At 51.6% G+C, this 15,630-nt stretch overlaps 1 long non-coding RNA gene across 1 annotated transcript; it reads right to left on the bottom strand.

Moving 5' to 3' along the window:
- Positions 1 to 1,889: 1,889 nt before the first annotated feature.
- Positions 1,890 to 12,700, bottom strand: LOC149127027 (uncharacterized). Its single transcript, XR_016232103.1, has 3 exons — positions 12,593 to 12,700; positions 2,602 to 2,689; positions 1,890 to 2,060 (listed from the first exon to the last, which is right to left on the bottom strand). It is a non-coding gene; the product is annotated as an uncharacterized LOC149127027 (long non-coding RNA).
- Between the last annotated feature and the right edge of the window lie 2,930 nt (positions 12,701 to 15,630).

The raw sequence follows: 15,630 nt of genomic DNA, 5'->3' as shown, positions 1-15,630 counted from the left end.
GCTCTCTGCTGTGGCCAGGGAGTGCAGTGGAGGATGGCCCAAGTGCTTGGGCCCTGCACCCCATGGGAGACCAGGAGAAGCACCTGGCTCCTGGTTTCGGATCAGTGCGGTGCGCCGACCACGGCGGCCATTGGAGGGTGAATCAACAGCAAAAGGAAGACCTTTCTCTCTGTCTCTCTCTCTCACTGTCCACTTTGCTTGTCAAAAAAATGAAATAAAATATATGCTTAACCCATAACAAGAAAGACTTGCGCACTTTGGAGGACAAATGTGTCCATTTAGTCATTCATTCACAAGTGGGTATGAAACATCCACTGCAGGCTCAATGCTGGCGGAGAAAAAGTGAGTGCCCCATAGCTGGGTCCTAGAGGCCCTCTGTGCCTGGGCAGAAGACGAGGCGCGGAAGCCAGGAAGTGGGGAATGTCAGCCAAGTACGGTCTGAGCCCCAGGGGCGAGCAAACAGCTGCGGAAGCTGTGAGGGGAGGTTCGTTCCTGACAAAAGAAGAGAGGAGACAGAAGTGAGAGAGGCAGCATCTTCTGTGTGTGTCCCTTGTGTGCATGCCGTGCGTGACGAGTGCATGGGTACGTGTGTGGTGTGTGTGCGTGTGGTGTGTGCATGCAGTGTGTATCTGCCCCACGCACGTGTTGGCAGAGGCTGGGGAGCAGTGGTAGGAGGGCTAGGGAAGGAACCCCTCAGTGGGGAGGCTGTGGAGCAGCACAGAGGCGGGCGAGCTGGGGCACGAGAGAGAGCCGTGGGGCCCCGGTCAGAGGAGCATGGTGCTCAGGGAGGAGGAAGAGTGATGAGCCTGGAAGGAGAGGGAGCGGAGCAAGTGCTCATTTGTGGAGCTGACATTCCCTGAGTGCCAGCCACGTCCCAGGCCCCGACTCCCCCCCAAGGATGCCACTGTGCAGAGGGAGAGGCAGGCGACTTGTCTGGGGACAATGACTTCGCTAATGTAACCACAGTGCCATATGCTGCCTGGCCTCCCGATAAACATGGCCAGGCTGCCTTTGGGATTGAATTGATAAGGCAGCGGGGAGCCACAGATGGTTTCCCAGCAGAGAGAGGAGGGGCATGCAGGGTCTCGGAAGTCTCTCCATGGTGCCCAGAGCAGAGCCGTCCAGCAAGGCAGGGAGCTGGGGGGTCTCAGCAGAGGTCAGGGGCCAGCGGCAGCTGTCAGGGCTGCCCCCCAGGATCTGCACTGCAGGAAGCTGAAATCAAGAAGTCAGACACAGACACAGACATGGGACACATGGGAGCCTCCACCAGTGACCGCGAGAAGAGGAGACACAGCTCTGAGCAACTGTGACGGAAGGGTTGTCGGGACTCAATGAGTGTGCTTTGGCTTTTTTTTGAAGGGCAGAGGGGGACAGACATACAGACAGGGCTCTCCTATCTGCACTCCTCACGTGCCCTGTACAGCAGTCATGGCTGTGCCAGGCCAAAGCCAGAAGCTCAGAACTGAATCCAGGTCTCCCACATAGGTGGCAGGGACCCGAGTGTTTGAACCGTCGCACGCCGCCTCCTAGGATGTGTACGAGCAGGAAGCTGGATTGGAAGGAGAGCCGGGGCTCTAACCCAGGCACTCTGCTATGGGATGCAGGTAGTCCAAGTGGAGTCTTAACCCCCGCACCTAATGCCCACCCCAAGTTTGATTTTAACTATATCCCCTTCGAAGTATTGGGGGAACACCCAAGCAGAGGTGTGTCATAAGATTTTGGATAAAAGAGGTATGGGAGAGGCCAGTGGAGGACAGAGCTTGGGAAGCTGCTCAGAAATCTCTCAGGAACCCAACAGAACAGGAGAAGACCCACGGAGAGAGGACAGGATTCCAGCGAGCCAGAAAGCTCACGGAGGAGCCTGCAGGGGGATTTGGCTCTGGCACCGCTGCTCTAAACTAGGGCTCGTCCCCTCCATGGGCAGGAGGCCCGTCTGATTCTGATCACGCACCTGGCACTGGCCACACAGAGCTGCCTGGTGAGCAGGAGCAGGAAGGGAGGGCCCAGCTGCAGCGTGGAGGAGGGCTGGACATCCACTGGACATTCGGGTCTCAGGGCTCCTGAAACAATCACAGGAGGCGTTGCAGCCCCTGAATAGAGTGGCCGTGGCCGTGGCAATGGTGCTCAGCCTCGTGACCTTCATACTGCTGTTCTCTGGCTTCTCCCCAAGAGCTTCCTTGGGGGCACAGCCTCTGCAGGTCACCGAAGCAGAGAAAAGGAACAGACCTGTCCTCTCACCCGTCCACGGGCCCTTTGCCTCAACCTAATGATACTGTGGTGAGTGACTGGTGTATTCCACAGTACGCCTGTGATGAACGACCAGTGTATTCCACACAGTATGCCTGTGGAGAGTGACAGGTGTATTCTACAACCCTAGATAAGAGGCTTCTTCAATGCAGACTTTTATTTTTATGTCACTCAGAGTTCACTCTTCTGTGCATAAAGGGCGAGTTGAGTATGGCATTCAAAGCCTCCATAATTTGGCTCCATCTTACTTAGCTGTGCAGGCTGCATTCAGATGGTGCCTCCAAGTCCATCTTCCTCCCTTCGCCACCCAGTTCTCACCCCTGGAGGCTGACTCATCAGGACCCATGGCTTTACCTGCAGGATGGGGTACTAGGAGGCCAGATCATTTATTCCTCTAAGTGTAGGCCTTGGTTTCTGGAGCTGAAGCTTGCAGTTTTTTGGCCTACAATTATAAATAAAATGCAAGGTTCAGAAGTGAATATTCATTTAGAATGAGCAGACAAATCCTGACAAATTGAGAATTTTTAAAAGAACAAGTCCTGGGATTGGCGCTGTGGTGTAGCAGGTAAAGCCGCTACCTGCAGTGCCGGCATCCACTACGGGTGCCGTTTCAAGTCCCGGCTGCTCCACTTCTGATCCAGCTCTTTGCTATGGCCTGGGAAAGCAGTAGAAGATGGTCCAAGTCCTTGGGCCCCTGCACCCATGTGGGAGACCCGGAAGAAGCTCCTGGCTCTTGGCTTTGAATTGGTCCAGCCCTGGCTGTTGTGGCCATTTGGGAAGTGAACTAGCAGATCGAAGATATTCTCTCTCTCTCTCTGCCTCTGCCTCTCTGTAACTCTGCCTTTCAAATAAATAAATAAATCTTAAAAAAAAAAAGTCCTGATGTTCTAACGTACAGTAGAATGATTGTAGTTAACAATAAAGTAGCATCTATTTCAAAATAGTTAGAAGAGAGAATTTTTAATGTTCTTGCATAAAGAAATGATCTCTATTTAAGGTAACGGATATGTTAATTACACAATGTATATAGATACTGAAACATCATACATACTCCACAAATAAGTACAATTATCATGTGTCAATCAAGAAAAATGTAAAAAAATCTAAAAAGCTTCCAAATGTCAAAGATATCAGAAAATGCAGAAGATAGCAATATTCTCCTTAATTGCCCAGAAAACCTTTTGCCTTTTTTTTTCTATATCTTTCAGCAGCATCAGCTTCTCATATGACAACTTGGTAATACAGTTTTCCAGGCAAAGAATGAAAATATAATCACAGTCATTAGCTTGACTGAAACTTTTAAAGTTTTTATTTATCTTATTCATTTGAAAGACTGAAAGAGAGCGTTCTCATCTACTGATTTACTCTCCAAGTGCCCCCAATAGCAGGGGTGAGGCTAGGCTGAGGCCAGGAATCAGGAACTCCCATGTGGGTGGCAGGAACCCAAGTACCTGATTCATCACCTGCTGCCTCCCAGAATGCTCATTTAGCAGGGCCAGGACTCAAACACAAGCACTTTGATATGGGATACAGGCATCCCAAGCAGCTGTCTTAACTTCCATTCCCAATGCCACATTGAAATTTTATTTTCTTTAATCACTGGTCATTGAAAACTGCTTCAGTTTCACAACGTGTTATTTGTAGCATCACATACAAATCTGAGAGTGCTGTCAAATTTTGGGAGACCACTACCATTTTCTCCCATATATAATTAAAATCAAGGACATCCCAAATTCCCTGGTGTAGGAATGAAGCTTGGCAACCCTTTGAATTGATAATTCTGATAACCCTTCTTGTGTTCTACATCCCCATTAGTGTGGTGCGTCCGTCCTGAATTTCATGTCATTTTATGTCTAGAGAGGGCAGTGGGGGGCACTTCCCCGGCCCCCCTGGAAAACCAGCTCGGCCAAGGCTGGGTCTCTGGTCAGCCTCTCGGAACACCACCATCCTAATTTCCTCACCAGGGCACCTACTGAGGGCACGCCCCAGCGAGCCTTCCACTGCAGCCATCGCTTCCGAGTCACTCTCCAAGGAACCACCTGAAGACAGTTTCTTTTTCTTTTTTTTTTTTTTTAACATTTATTTATCTATTTTGAAAGTCAGAGTTACATGGAGAGAAGAGAGGCAGAGAGAGAGAGAGAGAGAGGTCTTCCACCTGATGGTTCCCTCCTCATTTGGCTGTAACTGCCGGAGTTAGGCCGATCCGAAGCCAGGAGCCAGGAGCTTCTTCCAGGTCTCCCAATGGGGTGCAGGGGCCCAAGGCCTCGGGCCACCTTCTACTGCTTTCCCAGGCCATAGCAGAGAGCTGGATCCGAAGTGGAGCAGCTGGGAGTAGAACCAGCACCCATATGGGATGCCGGCACTTGAGGCAGGGCGTTAATCTGCTGCGCCACAACACCAGCCCCAACAGTTTCAAAGATGTCAGAATTTGGTGTCCAAGCAGAAAGAAAAAATTAGAATTTCTCCCTGCACTCACAGGTTTACTTCTCATTATCAGTAACGTCAAGAGAGCCAAGGACCTCTGTTCCTATTTGCGTTGCCTTTCTTCCTCTTAAAAATTGCAAGTTGTGGCTTTTTTATGCCTAGGGATTACAAAAGCAAGAATCTCAAACTTCTAACATGTGAGATTCCATTTACAAAGAAAATAGTATGGTGTATTTATAGTCGCATAAATTGCGTTCTATTTCTGACAATGAGAACTGAAATCTCCACCTAAAAGTTTGCAGGTCTGCAGACGGGAAGCCACGGACTAGCTTCCGGCTTCAGAGTTTCCCACTTTGTCCTCTTCCACCAATCACAGGCATGTTTCTGTGCGACCCATCACCACCTTCAAGTCACGGCACCATGTGAGCTGGAACCACTCCTGCATCAGGACACCAGCTGTGAGCAACCGAACAGCCTACCAAGCCCAAACCCATCTTCCCCTTATCCAGATCTTTAAAATGCCCCCCAAAGTCACTCAACATGGGATGAGTACAGGAGAGGGGACCTGGGATAGAAAATATCTTATTTGTGCTCCATGTACCCAAACATGTGACTTCCTAGAACATTGCTGGGCTCCTCCCTGGAGCCTTGGGAGGCACCTGTGCAGATGGGAGGCCTGCGAGCCCCACCTTCAGCAGTGTCTCTGTGCATCCTCCTCTGCCTGACCTCTCCCTGCCAGGCTGCTTCCCCCCAGCTGGCTGTGCTTGGGGATGGAGGGCGTCTGGGCCTCCGGGCAGCAGGCCTGCACGACTCTCTATTCTGGCCCTTGTCTCTCCTGTTCCTAGAGGTGGTAACCCCTTGTCTCTTCCTAAGCCCCATTGATTGCACCATTCTTTTGTGGTTTCCCTAAGCCCACCCCTCTGGAAATGAACCTTCCTCAAATTATCCCATTCTAGAGGGGCCCTTTGTTTCCTGTTGGGACCCTGAGTAGTCATCATCCCAACTCCAGGCACAGTGGTTGTCCCACACCTTAGCTACGCCCTCTCCCTGCTTCAACCACCCTAAGTCAATGCAACTCATTCTTCCAGGCCCAGCTCCCTCTCACCCTCCTCCCCAGGCAGATAGGGGCTCAGTCTGCAGCATGAATGGGCGTTGAAACATTATCTTCAGAAACTCCAGGGCAGGGGGAAGAGGTTCCCAAAGATACTGATTACAGGAGGCTTTTCATGACATCTCTCTTGCAGCCCAGAATCCCTGCATACCCCAATACCATGTCAAAGTGACGGGGGAGACCCATCCCTTCCCTGGGGAGACCACGAGTTCCCTTGTCTGTGAGTACAGGCTGATTAAAAGGGAGCTGGCTGAGGGCCCTGCACAAATGGTTTCCAGCCATGGCACTGGGGGCCTCTGCAGGAACACTGGGCAGGACACAGAGGCATCCTCACCAGGCCTGTCCAGAGGAGGAAGTCATGTCAGACCTGGGGCCTCCCAGGTGAACCGTGGGGACTGATCCCAGAGGGAGCAGGGTCCAGATCTCCTTCTCTTGGCCTCCACCCTCCACGTGGTCCCGCACGCCGTCAGGGATGGCAGCAGCTGCTGACCAGGTTCAACAGAGCAAATCGCAGCCACGGCTAGAACAGGAGATGGGGAGGAGCGGCTCAGGCCTTGTCCTCCAGAGGGCAAAGCAGGCTGGGCTTTCCTGGGGGAGATAACGGGCACAGGGTCTTGGCCAGGAGGCTCTTGTCACCAAGAGCGCAGGAAACCTACTCAGCGTCTGGGAGTGCTTCAGTGCAAACAGGCTGGAGAGCGTGGGGCCCCACTTTCTGCTTTGACCGTGGGGGGAATTTCAAACCAGAAAAGTGCCAGCTCTGGGGAATTTCTTTCACTGTTGGCTTTCAAATTAGAACACATTTTTGTCTCCTCCAGCTGACTCCTTACTGGCTGTCCACCAGAGTGCGTGGGTCAGTGCAGATGTGGGCAGAGATCAGAGTCGATGGACCCTAATATTCACATTACGGGGCTGGCGCTGTGCTGTAGTGGGTTAACACCCTGGCCTGAAGTGCTGGCATCCCATATGGGCACTGGTTCGAGACCTGGCTGCTCCTCTTCCCATCCAACTCTCTGCAATGGCCTGGGAAAGCAGTGGAAGATGGCCCAAGTCCTTGGGCTCCTGTGCCCATGTGGGAGACCTAGAAGAAGCTCCTGGCTCCTGGCTTTGGATCAGCATAGCTCTGGCCGCTGAGGCAGTGTGGGGAGTGAACCAGCAGATGGAAGACCTGTCTCTCTGTCTCTACCTCTCTCTGTAACTCTGTCTTTCAAATAAATAAAATAAATCTTTTAAAAAATTTCACAACACTGCAGAGTGCTCAGGGTTGACCTCAGACAGCAGATCTGCAGCACAGACCAGGCTCCGTGGCCAACACTGCAGTGACCTCCACGAAGTCAATTTCCTGTTCTGAGCCTGAGAGCTCCCAAGCAGAGAAGGAGTCACTGGACTAGACAGCCTTCACGTCACCTCAGTTGCAAAACTTCTGTAATTGTAGGAAGACCAATCCCCGACCACTGACAGGGGAAACAGGCAGCCAGTTGTCCGTTAGATGGGCTTGCTCTCCTCTCAGCAGCTTGGGAACAAAGCCAGGAGTTTCCACCTGTGGCCTCTCGGCTCCATGCTGCTGCTCTCCGTCTGTGTGAATGGGGTAAGCCAGCGTGCGCCTCGGCTCCAGGAAGGCATCCGGAGGGCATCACTACTCCAAGGTGCACATGGTCAGATCGCATCGCTCCTTCCCCAGAGAGCAGTTTTGTGATGTACAACTAACGCTGTCCCAAGTCTCCCCAGGTCAGTTCCGGCTGGGGACGGACACCGCAGCCTGAGCCCTCTCTCCTCGGCACCAAGCAAACACGAGTCCATCATCCACCCTGACTCGGGCTGCGCCCCTGGTCATTCTGATCCCCTGGGGCCTCAGTGGCGCACACAGGCACAGAAGGTGACAGGGTCTCCAGATTCCCTGCACCTGGACACCTGCCCATCACCTCTGTAGGCTGGGTCTTAGTCCCCGACCTCGTTCTTCCCCTTGGGGGACTCAAGATGACGGGAATGGTCAAGGGACCACTGTGGGAGGAGAAGACTCATCTCCTGGTGGTTTCCCATGACTCTGAATTCTGGACCCTCCAGCAGCTCCCCACAGAGTCTCATTTCCTCAGGCTGCTGCCAGTCCACCCTCCATGCTCATGCATCCACCAGAACAAGACACATGACTTCCTGATTCACAGAAGCCAGGAAGGGTGCTTTCACGAGGTGAGGCATCTCAGAACGCTGGCTTTGGGTGAGGCGAGCCCAGGTTCGATTCTCAGTTGCTTACTGTCTAGCTGTGTGGCCTTGGGTAAGCTACTCAACCTCTCTGAACCTCAGGCTCTTTCTCCCACCTCCTACCCAGCGTGGCATGGGGTTTAGACACTTCATGGAGCCACAGCCTCAGGGCAGTGGCCTGCATATATCCAGGGCCCGATAAACTTCAGGTCCTTCCCCTGTGGCTTTCTTCCACAAAGCATTATGGGGAAATTGACACGGTGCCTGGCAGCCTTATGGATCAGCTGTGCCAGGCCTGTGCCGTGCATCTCCCAACCTCTTCCCTCTTCCCTCTGGCCACACGGAATTTCCTCTCACTCTCAAGTCACACCTCCGCCGTGCTGCCGCTTCCACAGTTCTCTGCCTGGTCCACACACACTCTGCCAAGCGAAGCATTTCTCAGCTGTCAAGGCCTGGTGCAGCGCCATGTTACAAGAGGAGTGTCCTCTGACTTTGAGCTGGAAGCAAACACGGCCTCCTCCGAGCAAACACAGGGTTTTTTGCTGAACCTCTCATCCTTTCCCTTCTACTGCAGAGCGGAAGAATGCCGTCCCTACCCTCCTCCTGCAGGCCCTGAGGCTGCCCTGGAGAAAGATAAATACTGCCTGGGAACTCTCAGGAGAGGCCGCCTGGAGCAGAACCCAACAGATGTTACTGCCTGAGTAGAGGAGCCGAGACGTCTTTATTGGACGGAGAAGATGAGAAAGATATCTGCAACTCTTCAGCCAGGGAAGAGAACGGCAGGGGCAAACGCGCCTTCTCCCACCGGCTGGGGCCAGCTGTGCTCACAGGGGAGGGAGACGAAGCTCATGGGTGCCGAGTCCCCACATCGCGTGACCCTCCATGGGCACAGCTGTGTCAGGCCTGTTCCGTGCTCTGCACGTGTGCTCCCGTTCAATGCAGCTCTCGCCAGTCAGGGGATGCTTCATTTCCTGTACCTGATCACTGCTAGAACCCCACATCCCACGGAGCAGCAAGACACCAACAGAAAGTGGTCAAGTCCAAGGTCTCCAAGGGCGTGGAGAGGTGCTACACTTTTTATTCTTGTCTCGGTTTCTTTTGAACTCATATTCAAGTCATCCCAAGCTCCAGCTTCCCACCAGGCCTATTTCTTCCTCTCTAAGTTTTGCCCCTCTCCTCCTCTGCAGGAAGGCTGGCCCTTGTCCCTTTGGCCAGGTTCTCGATGCCCTGCGTTGAGAAGTCCCGCATCACACCCGCAGAGGAGCTCGCCTGGCAGGGGCCTGGGACTCCCTGCCTCTGCCCTTCCTGCTGCAGGCTCAGCCACACCCGCTCTCAGCAGCCTGTCCCCTCTGGCAGTGTTAGCCCTCCTCACCGCCTCTGCCAGGGGTCACCTCCCCTCGCTGTAGAACTCCACACAGACCTTAGCTCTCCGTGACCTTCCGTGTTCCTCATCGGGACCCTAGGGAATTTCTGCATCAGGCTGGGACACACCAAGGTGAGGGGTGGTCCCGGTTCAGGCCTGCTCCCTGCTGCGTGGGGCCAGCCCAGGTCAGTGGAAGGCTGCCTGAAGGGTGGTCTCTTCCTGGGGTTTCTTACATCGAATGGGGTACAACTACACCCCTGGAACTCTCCGCAGTAAAACTGACTTCAAATCCTCCCCTTGGTGGGGTCAGGCCAGTCGGCGAGCCAAGGCTGCTAGTGTCTGAGCCCTCACCCTGCTGCCTGCCCCACCTCCTCCCCTGCCCCACCTCCCCACCCTCAGTCTCCTCTCCCATCCCTGCTGAAAGTATTTTCTCTCCTGTCCACTGTTGTTGTTGTTTTTTTTAAGATGCATTTATTTATTTGAAAGAGTTACACAGAGAGAGAAGGAGAGGCAGAGAGAGAGAGAGAATCTTCCATCTGTTGGTTCACTCACTCCCCAATTGGTCCCAACAGCCTGAGCTTCGCCAATCCGAAGCCAGGAAACAAGAGCTGCTTCTGGGTCTCCAACTTGGGTGCAGGGGCCCAAGGACTTGGGCATCTTCTACTGCTTACCCAGGCAATAGCAGAGAGCTGGATGGGAAGTGGAACAGCGGGGACTCAAACCAGCACCTGTATGAATTGCACTGCAGGCAATAGCTTTACTTGCTAGGCCACAATGCCAACCCCCATCCTGTCCACTGTTTCACCAGGATGCCTGTATATTGTGAGACACCATTCATCATCGCCTCTTTCCGAGAGCCACAGTGACAGATGGGTGCAAGGAAGGAAAATACACCGGAAAGTATTTTGAAAAATATTACCTTCATTCGACTGGATACACTACGGATTCAACCACATGTGTCCGATTCTCCAGTTTGCTCTTACACCCTATTGCTACAGAAGCAGAGTAGGGTAGATCTGGGACTTGAACCCAGGCTAAGTCAGCTTCAAAATCCAAGCTTTTCCACATAGCCAGTTTTCTCTTTCTCCTCCCACCAACAGACCCTGCCCCTCCAGGTATACCCTGAGGCCTGCGTTTCCTAACCCAGTCAGCAGCAGAGTCTGGGCGCCCTCACTTCAGCACCAACCCCTACGCGGGCCCACACAATCTACAAGAGTCTCTGGAGCTCTCAGGGGAGAAATGCACAAGAACCTTCTGGCACACGCACATTTGCTTCGCTGCTGTGGATCGCTCCAGGAAGACTTGAACAGCCTGTTAGGAGCTTTGCTTTGTGGTTGGTGCATTCCATCAGCACCGGGGTGGGTGGATGTCACTCTGCTGTGTAAAGCAGGAAATGGCCTTTGTGAGCCAGGTGGAGCAGCAAGTGTCAGATCAGGCTGAGAGATGCTGACGTCTCCCGCGGGCCCCACAAACCCTCGTGCGCAGCTGACTCAGCTGGTTTTGGAGCCAAGTTGGCTTTCTTTTGTTTTGCACTTGTCCAGATACTCAGGATGTGTTTTTATTCACTTGGAAAGTTGCAGAATCCTGAACAAGCAAAGGGCAATTAAGAGATTCCTTAGCTGCTGCTGTGGCCACTGCTATGTATTAGAAAGGTGGAAGAAATGACCTTGACCTCGAGAATAAAAGACTGTGCCTTCCCAGGGAAATAGAAGCAAAGAGCTGAGGGGATTTCTCAGATCACTCTGACCAATGTGAACTGTCTGCCCGACATACACTGGGTGGTAAAGTCTGGACAGAAGCAAAAGGAGTGCCCCTCCTTAGTTACCTCAGTTCTTCCCACTGGCTCAGGGAACTCCAGCCTAAGAATTGCATTCAGCAAACAGTTGTTGGGTTCCTCGTGCACTAAAGGGAGGCCATGAGCAGATCAGAGCTTTGATTACAAAGACGACCGAACATGGGCTTAAACCTCCCGGGGTTTGGGGCCGGGGAGGGACCGAGGCAATAGGAAGCCTCTGCTGCCCTTAAGAAAAGCTTCCCTGTCTTAACCCTGCACCTCCCCTATTGCTTTGCAGCCTGCTTTCTAGAAAGGTTGGCTCACAGGCCCTGTCTCCCCATCCTCCCCTGTGCCTGCTCCTTACAGTCCTTTGATCTTGCTTTAGCTACATATACAGCCACGTGCATGTTTTAGTCCTTATCTTACTAGGATTACCATATTTAGCAAATAAAAACAGAGAATATATTGATACTAAAAAATATTTGGGGGCTGGCATTGTGGTGCAGTGAGTGCTGTTTGTGACCCCAGCATTCCCATATCAGAGCAACAGTTGGAATCCCAGATGCTCCACTTCCAATCCAGCTCCCTGCTGATACACCTGATAAAACAGCAGAAGATGACTCAAGTCCTTGGGTCCCTGCCACTGTATAAGAGACAAAGTTGGGCCCAGCTGAAATAGCTCAGTTGGGAGAGCATTAAACTGAAGAAGATACAAAGTTGGAGCTCTGGGCTCTTAGCTTTGTTGTGGCCTAGCCATGGTCATTGTGGCCTAGCCATGGCCATTGTGGTGATTTGAGGAATGAACCAGGCGAGGAGAGCTCGCTCGCTCTCCATGTCACTCTGCCTTTCAAATAAATAAAATAAAATTAATCTTTCTTCTTCTTTATTTATTTATTTATTTTTTTGACAGGCAGAGTGGACAGTGAGAGAGACAGAGAGAAAGGTCTTCCTTTTGCCGTTGGTTCACCCTCCAATGGCCGCCGCGGCCGGCACACCGCACTGATCCGAAGGCAGGAGCCAGGTGCTTTTCCTGGTCTCCCATGGGGTGCAGGGCCCAAGCACCTGGGCCATCCTCCACTGCACTCCCTGGCCACAGCAGAGAGCTGGCCTGGAAGAGGGGCAACTGGGACAGAATCCAGCGCCCTGACCGGGACTAGAACCCAGTGTGCCAGCGCCACAAGGCGGAGGATTAGCCTAGTGAGCCACGGTGCTGGCCAAAATTATAAAAATGTATCTCTTTCACTCTGAATTCAAATTTAACGGGGCAGTCTGTATTTTACCTGGCAGCACTGTGTCTTCCTTACCCGCTGGCTCTAACCCCACAACCGTTCCTTCTTGCTGAAATCCCTTCCTTCAGTGGCTGACATCGCCGTCTCCAGAGCTTCCTCCTCCACCTTGGGCCTCGGGCTCGTTCATAGTTTCCCCTTCCTCTCCGCAATCCTACAGAGAGCTCCAGCCCCCCTTCTTTCCTCCTCACCTCTTCTCACAACATCTTCAACATAGTCCTGGCCTCAGCCATGGTGGCATCCACGTTGATGGGTCTGCTCCCAGCCTAGAGAGCTTGACCACACTCACCTGAAACCCTATGCCTCAAGGTCTCTCGGGCAACGCCAAGGTAAGAACACAGGTTCCCCAAATGCAGCAGCCTCTGCTTACTCACCTGTGCCCTCTCCATTCCTGTTGCTTCCAATCTCAGTGAATCTACACCACCACCCAGCCCATCACCTGCGTTAGGAACCCCGGTGATGGCTGTCCATTCTACCCGCTCTCTCCCACAACCTGCGCACCTAATGTGTCTCCTGGCAGGGTGGATTCTCATAACGATCTCTCACCTGCCCTTCCTCCTGGCACTGCCCCACTGCAGCTCTCTGCCTCCACTGCACCTCTCCAGCCTACCTACCTTCCGTGTGGTCCCCGCAGGTGGTGGCCGCACAAGAACACTGTTAGATCTGCCTCACTGGTTCCTCATCACTGGGCGGCTCAACACTTGGAGCTCTTCACTACGTGGTGAACCCTGCCTCTTCACCCAGAACAACCTCAGCCGTGCAGAAAATGCACCGTCTTCAGCAAGCACGTGGTTCGGTCTCACAGTCGGGTTCTGCACATGGCAGGGCTGTCTGCACCGAAAGCCATGGAACATTACTCATCCTCCCAACTCCAGGCCGCGCTGTACCCTGCCCTCTGTGTTCCTCTCACTGCTGGAGTCTAGAACCTTGTCCTGGCCGCTGTCTGAAAGCTTTCTAGAGTGATGAACTGTTGGCTAGTCTTGAATTTACTGTAACTGCGCATTGCACCAGACCCCGAGCTCCTTGAACAAAGGGACCATATCTCCCATTGAGTTTTGTTAGTATTTAGAACTTTAATGCCTATAAGAAGGAAAAACTAGTACAAACCCCTGTGTTCCAATTGTCCAAAGTTGACATTATCAATGATTTGTTGTGTTTGCTTCCAATCTTATCCCTTTATCCTAATTTCATCCTCAAGAAGCAAAATTGAAAGCAAAAGAGGCAGAACAAGGAATCCAGACATTAATGTGTAAGAAGTGCTGGGGTGGACTCGGGAGTGATCTGAGATGGGCAGGAAATGAGCCAAATGGAATCAAACGATTCTTTTTTGTTTTTGTTGTTTTTTAAGATTTATTTGAAAGGCAGAGTTACAGAGAGAGAAGGAGAGCCAGAGAGGGGTCTTCCATCCACTGGTTCACTCCCATAATGGCCCGACAGCAAGAGCTGGACCAGTCCAAAGCCAGGAACCAGGAGCTTCTTCAAGGTCTCCCACGTGGGTACAGGGACCCAAGCACTTGGGCCATCTTCTGCTTTCCCAGGCCATAGCAGGGGCTAGATTGCAAGTGGAGCAATCAGGATTAAACCAGCGCCCACATGGGATGCCAGCTCTGCAGGCAGCAGCCTTACCCACTACATCACAGTGCCAGCCCCAGTCAAGCCTTTCTTGTAGAGGGCTTTGAAAGAGCAGAAATTCACCTTTTTTTAAAAAAAAAAAAAAAAAAAACAAAACAACAACTTGCATTTACTGGTGGCCCACTGAGATGTATACTGGAGGAAAACTAAAAATATTAAGTAAAAAAGTATTATTTCCATGTGGTTTGGGCTTGGAAAAATTTTTTAAGATGGTGGCAATACTTTAAAATTTTGGCAAAGCTTATTTTGAGTTAGTGACAGTACTTACCTGGGAGATTGTACAACAAAACACTCATTGTGATTATCTTTGGATGTTGGAAATGGAGACAGTATTTTTTTGCTGTTTGTCTATCTATGTAGTTTTTAAAATATTTATTAGTTTGTTTGAAAATCAGAGTTACAGAGAGAGAGAGAAATCTGCTGGTTCACTCCCCAAATGGCCACAACGGCCAGGGCTGGGCCCCGTCAAAGCCAGGAGCCACAGTCTTCATCCCAGTCTCCCACATGGGTGGCAGGGGTCCACGTACTTGGGCCATCCTCTGCTGCTTTTCTCAGGCACAGCATCAGGGATGCTGGCTCAGAAGTAGAACAGCAGGGACACAAAGCAGTGCCCGCATGCATTGCCAGCATTGCAGGCTTTACCTGCTACGCCACAACACTGGCCCTTCTACCCACATTTTTTAAAGCAGTAAAGAAAGAAGAAAGTGCTTTTAAAAGTATAATCTAAGTTATATTTAAGGAAAGGTCAACAGTTTGAGAAATTTTTTCATGACAGACACAGAAGATTTGAAGAGGGGGAGATTATTTGTTGACAGCCCAGAATTTGAAGCTTGACAGCTAATGCGATTTCTCCCTATCAGGATTATGGATCGACTGTACCACCCAGGGAACAAGCAGCTGACCTCAATCACATGCCAATATATTCACAACCAAACAATCACTGAAGAAGCTATAAAGTACACAAAATGCACAGTGGCTGAAAATAATAAACAAGCGAAGCTTCTGTGTGTTTTTTTGCCTGAGAACAAGGGCCTGTTCTTCTGGTCTTTATAATGAAATAGTGAGACTCTGCAAACAGGCACAGCAGTTGGTGAATGTTCTAAGTGAAGCCTGCACACAGATCATGGACTCCCAGTGCTTCTCACCTCACCTGTGACTGCCGAGGATCGAGGGGCGGATAGCACGCAGGTGCCGCAGGTGCCTCTAGATACTGGAAGAGACCATCCAAAGCGATGAACTCTCAGGTATTTTTATGCCCTAAAATCAAGTTTCTGGATTTTGTGTTGAAAACAGGGCAAGTAGTTCAAATTGAGAAAGTGATATACTGAGAATTTTGCCACATAAGCTACTAAGACAAGATTGTGCTCTGCCCCCTCCCCAAGTCATATCCCCTTTCCAAGAGAGATCACACCTTTCTCCATTTACGGAGTCCCCTACATTTGATCCAGAGAGAGCAGCAAAACTCCAGGTCCACTTTGGTTTCTTCCAGTCAGAGCCCCGCTTTGGTTTAGCTGGTTTTAGTTCCCCTTGCTCCCTGTGCTAACGCTCGCCCTTTGCACCTCCAAATGGTGGGGCTGGTTGGTAGCAACCCTGTGCT

Source organism: Oryctolagus cuniculus, chromosome 4 (genome assembly GCF_051225735.1).
Source record: "Oryctolagus cuniculus isolate XC-2025 breed Fujian yellow rabbit chromosome 4, ASM5122573v1, whole genome shotgun sequence".
In the NCBI taxonomy this organism is placed as follows: Eukaryota; Metazoa; Chordata; class Mammalia; order Lagomorpha; family Leporidae; genus Oryctolagus; species Oryctolagus cuniculus.
Note: the sequence above shows the minus strand (reverse complement) of the source record. Positions and strands in the feature narration are given on the sequence as shown.